The following is a 6,000-nucleotide window of genomic DNA, read 5'->3' on the forward strand; positions in this document are numbered from 1 at the left end:
GAGCAATATAGAGCCAAGGATCGGGTGTCAGCCGTCCTAAATTTTACGTTTTTCTGAAACATTACTTAAAAACGATTCAAGTCCAACCATCCATAACAAAAATTTTTATCAAGATCCGTCATTTGACAAGGAGTCGAGCTAGCTAAGCTTTTACTCGAGCCAATAGTCTTTGCTTAGATTGTCGTATAGACGTGTAAGGTACAAAGCTTTAAGGCTCACATAATTGTTTTTAATGTTCGCTTTTTGGTTAGCTGATAATGAATAGTCCAAGACTCCAAGGTTAACAAGACGATCAGAGATTCAGAGACGAAGATGGATGGCAAAATTGGTCAATGAGTTTCCTTTCTGTCATGCTATAGATGCCCGTATCCATTACAGGATTTGAAGCAACTCTGGTCATGCTAAAAATAGTCGTCGCAAAGTCATCAGTAAAATAGATGCAATTAGATTTACAACTCCATTTCCGAGGATTCTATTTCCTAAATTGTCAAGTCTTGTGGTTTATTTATCCATTATCAACATTTAACTCAAACACTTGAAAATATGTAGTCCCGTGATGTAGCTTGTTGTCTATATTTTTTAGCCATAATTGTTTACGAACCACCAACAAATTTGCTATCCACTTTGGCTAGATAAAACTTCTAAGATATTGACAACGACGTCCACACGGTCAATTTAGCCACTATACTTGAACAAGGCCGATCTTGGTCACTTGTTGCAAAAGCCATAACCTGATCTCTGTCATATATAAATCACATATAACTCTCCTCGGATAAAGCAGACATAGATCAGATACATCAGCAATCTTAAAATCAGTGACATGGACAATCCAATGGTCTTGTCCGGCTTTCCACAAAGCTAAGTTCGCCTTCATGCCAGAATCCAGATACCATGGCAAGTACATAATCATTATCACTATCACCCTCGTAAATCCTCTTTGATAAACCAAATTTACTGAGAAAAAATAAGTTGCCCCAGTTCCAATCATTTTCATTATCAATGTCCAAAAAGTGGAACCGAACGCTTGCTGGCGAAATCACAACAGCAGCAGTTATGGGCAAGACCATCACTTTACGATGTTGACTACTTACACAAATGGATATCACAAATGAATATGGTGTAATTTCAAGTGGATATATGAGTAAATTAATTAATTAACTCGGTAAAAGCACATCAATTGTGATATATAAGTATCTGAGTAAATTATTTAATTAATCCCATTATATTAAAAGTATAAAAAGCTTGAAATTTCCTCGACTAAATACTTTTAGCTAGGAACTAGGCCTAATAAGGCTCTGTTTGGCAAAACTACCTGAAAAGGTAATAAACCTGAAAAAAATAAAACGAAAAAGCTAATCGAAACCGAAACAGAATCGATAAGGTAATTTGAAAATTAGGAGTGATAAGGAATCGATTATATAAAAATGTGCTTGGCAAACTAGTTGAAAAGGTAGCAGATTTTGGTAAAATGACGTAAAAGGATATGAAAATTATTTAATATTATAGAATAAAGGGGTACAAAATGGAAAATAAGTCATTTCAGGTACCTGATTTCTCAATTGCTACCTGAGGTATCATTTCATTTCAGGTACCTTATTTGACCAAATAAGCTAATTGCCAAACACTTGCAAAAAAATCAGGTAGCTGAAATTTTGGTCAAATAAGCTACTTTGGTCAAATAAGCTACCTGAAGTGTCGTGCCAAACAGAACCTAAATGATCCTCATGTGTTATTGGGCCTAATATATGATCCCATTATACTAGAAGTTATTCTAAATATATATTAGGCCTAATATATGATCCTCATGTGTTACAATCCCCTATATACTTAAAAAATAACACAAGTCTAAACTTTCCCGCTCAAGTTTCCCGCTCTTTATGTTCACCTTCTAATAAATGGCCCTCACTCTTAATAATTGGTCACGCTCTAATCCTCTTTTTATTTACATACCATATTTTAAATAAATTATTTCTTTAAAATTCTATTTTTACTAATAAATGATCATAAATATTAAATTCCAAACTAAATTGTTAAATAACAAGTAACTTTATTTTACTAACCACAGATTTTATCATTAAATTAAAAATGAAGTAAATAAATTAATCGTTATAGTCTCTGATATTGTCATCTAACAAAATTGTGCAAAAATGCACGAGAACTACACTAGTGTGTTATCAAATCCGGCAGCTTTCATAATTGTGTTTTATTTTTAATTATCTTATTTTTCCAATATATGTAACTTAAATATTATAAATATTATATTTATAGACTAATATAGATTTTATTCATATTATTAAATCAGTATGTGCATTTCACTTTTCTTCTTTATATTTGTTAATACGTATATTTTAACAAAAATTACAAAAATTGCTGTTGCACCTAGTATGTTGATGATGACAAGTCCTTCACTTTTATATCCCTCTAAATTAATGGTGTGTGCTAGACGTGTGTATGACAGGTCCACAAGTATATCGTATTTGCTCGGAAGAAAAGACGGACGGTACTTGGATCAAGTCTTGGATTGTGTCTAGAAATATGTAAGAGTATAAAATGTGTGTTTACTCTTTCGTTCGATCCTATAAATCACGGCTTATTTTGGACAAAATAATTTCAAGATAAAATGTTTTCTTAACAATTGTTTTGCCAAAAAATATCTTGTTGGAAGTTTCCTCTTTTTGTGCTAAAATTATCTTTTAGTTTGATGAGGAATTTATGCTTAGTAGGTAACTAAATATTACGTACAAAGTAAAAGGATAAAGATTTGATTTTGGAATATTTGGTTACCTAAACTAATGAGATTTGATTAGGTCAACTCTTGACAATTATATAAGGTTGAATTTGATTGTTGCAGGGCAACGAAACAAACAGAAAACCACACTTTGAATTTTGAGAGCTTTAATTTGATTTCTGTCAAAACCGTGGACTTCAAGTTTACTTTTGCAAATCGATTTCAAGCATTAATTTTGTGTTTGCAAAAATTCTTTTTAAGCCGTGTTTTAAGATCGTTCTTGAGTACACAAGTTCTTATATTCATAAGGATATTTTGTTCTCCATTGTTCCAATTGTTGAACCATATAAGGAGACAATTTGTGTTGTAATTTTAACTTTTTGTGAGAGAGTGTTTTTTGGGGTACGGGGTTGTACTCGAGTCGCACGATCGGGGTTGATCGTGGGGGTTTTCTTTGTAATCGGGTTTGGTTATAAAGAAAATATTAATAAGAGAGAGGGTGGACGTAGACCTTTAGAGAGTAGGTCGAACCACGTTAAAAATCTTGTGTCTCGTGCCTTTTCTCTTTATTTGTTTTATTTCTCGTTCCTTCTTATAGATCTTGTTTCACGCATACGAACAGAACAGTACAGCACAATTCGTATTGTTTGAATAGTCACCGAGACTGTTCAATTCGCCTGTGTGATGGTCTCAAGTTAAACCTCGCAAGTGCACGATTTTATCGTTGTACACTTAAAAGGGTCGATCCCACAAGGAGTAGGTGGAGTACTAATCGTTCTAATTCACCGGTTTAGCTAAGTCGATAAATAACAAAGTGGGTAGTAACAAACTAGCGCTAAACTAACAAATTTAAAGACTAAAAACTAGACAAGATAAGAACAAGCTAAAAGATAAAGGATAGATCAAATAAAGAGAAGGACTAGAACTCGGCTCTCCCACGGCTATAAGTAATTCCACATACTAATCGTCTCGGCTAATCAAAAGGGGTAGAAAGGTAAGGGGGAGATGGCTCTAATTCGCCTAGAACCTCCCTTCCGGTCTCGCAATAGGACACTCGCTACTCCGACTAACCCCCCTCCCGGGTTCGAAAGCCGGTATCCCTAACTCAAAACCCGACAACCCCAAGAACATGCATTTTCCCAAGGAGGTCAAGTAAATGGTCAAGGTCATTAAGCACTCATCATATTCCGGGTCATCCCACTCCCCCTTCCGGAGGTCGATTTCAAACGCTAGTCTAGAGGCACCCTCCCTCGGTTCTCCCTTCCGGTCTCAACCTTAGTTGGTGACAAGGCCAAATTTCGGGTATCCAATTTACAACCTAACCAACTTCCGTTGGTGGACAAGGGTCATAAGTCGACACAACCCGAAAACCAAATCTTAAGCATGCAAATTCCCCTAGACTACCCTCACCAATTTTCCCCACCAATTAGCCTTAGTGACAATTAGTTAGTGAAATTACCCATATCGGGTCGAACCGAGTCCTAGAAGGAGACTACTCACTAATCATGCTTCCAAAGGCAAAATAAACAACAAAGATAGAGTCTTTAAGCATAAACATGGTGATAAGATGATTTCTACTTCTAAACATGCAACAACCCAACAATAATTATAATGAAAGATGGTTTTAATCTAATAACAAGGATGAACAAACAAAAAGACACAATCTTTAACACAATCAACTCAAAGATTAAGTCTTTGAGGACAACTAGCAAGGATGAACAAAGGAAAGAGAAACAATTAAAAGAGAAACAATGAAAAGATGAGCAATGGTGAAAACAACAACAACCAACCAACAAAGATGCAAATTTAACATAAACAATCAAACAAACTTGAAGGAAAAACAAATGTAAACAAATGAAAATAGAGAGAGAAATAATACCAATCAACTAGCAAGAAAGGAAATTGGATAGAAAAATAAAGAAGGAGGAACCTTCAATCTTCTTACAAACCCAAATTCAATCACCAATTAATTGAAGAACTAGTCTAATTAGGGAATGATTAACAATATGATTAACAAAGTTTGAAACTTGAAAAGGAAATATTCTCAGATCTAGGGTTGTGTGTCTAAACACGATTTTTGGGGGGTATTTATAGTGTCCTCTTACTTAGGTTACAAAAAGGGGGATTAAGACAAAACACGGGTAGCAGTGACCGCCAGCCGGTCGACCGGCGGCCGGCTGCCCATCCGGCGCCGAGGAATCTCAATTTTTGAAGCTTGAATATGCCATTGTGACGGCCCGCCGGTCGGCCGGCTGCCGGCTGGTCGGCTCATGGTCATCCTCCGTCTTTCCCTCCCCTTTCTTCTTTGCTATCTTCCTCTCGTGCCTTGTTTCTTCCCAAATTTCCTCTAGCTAGCTCAATTACCTACAATAGAGCACCGGAATCGATAGTAGCGGGAATATGGAGCAAAATGCAAGAAAAAGGCCTAAGATCGTGCCTAAGTAGTCCAAAAGATTAGCAAAAGAAAGGGTAAAAAGGGGCCGAATGTTCATTCATCAAATCTCCCCACACTTAGTCCTTACTCGTCCCCGAGTAAGTCCTCAACCGACGTACAAGGCACTACTAAGATAAATACGGAGAGTGGGTGCACAATATAAGCATAACTCAACTATGCTACTAACTAAGCCGATCGAGTATTAGCGCACTCAACGCCCCTTCAACTCACAATTTGACACCCATGAGGGAAGAGTGCCCTATTGCAAGGCAAGTTGGGTCTTGCTACAAAATGGCGATGCATCTATCATGAAAGCACGTGATCAAGCAATAGAATACATCTCAAAAATGGTCCACTTTCCTCATCTAAGTGGCCGGATTTTTCAAGCAATGAAACACGGTTTTGGTCGGGAGTACCGTCTCAGAAGTGCCAATTGAGGTGCCAACCCCCCTAACCATGGCTCAAGCTACCCTAATGTGACCAATGCCCAAGAAACGAATTCAAGAGCGGGGTGAGGGGAAGAGGGCAAGTCCGCCGAGATTTACTAAACCGACACGAGATTCAACCCAAAGACCCATGACTAAGGGGACCTAGGCAACGACATCCTCACGGTTTTCACTCGTCGCTCATTGAAAGAGCAAGGTGATTTATGTGACAAAAAGTAACCGAAATCACTCTCCTAACTCGACTAGCGAAAACGTGCCCGCAATCTAATGTGTAAGACCGTCCTATGTCAAATGAAATGCAAACAAAGATAAAAATGCATACAGTATGAAGCAAAGGGTTGTAACGGGGCTAAGGAGAAGGTCGAAACGAGATTGGTGCAAGCACCGTTTGG

This window comes from Silene latifolia, chromosome X (assembly GCF_048544455.1).
Source record: "Silene latifolia isolate original U9 population chromosome X, ASM4854445v1, whole genome shotgun sequence".
Taxonomy (NCBI): Eukaryota; Viridiplantae; Streptophyta; class Magnoliopsida; order Caryophyllales; family Caryophyllaceae; genus Silene; species Silene latifolia.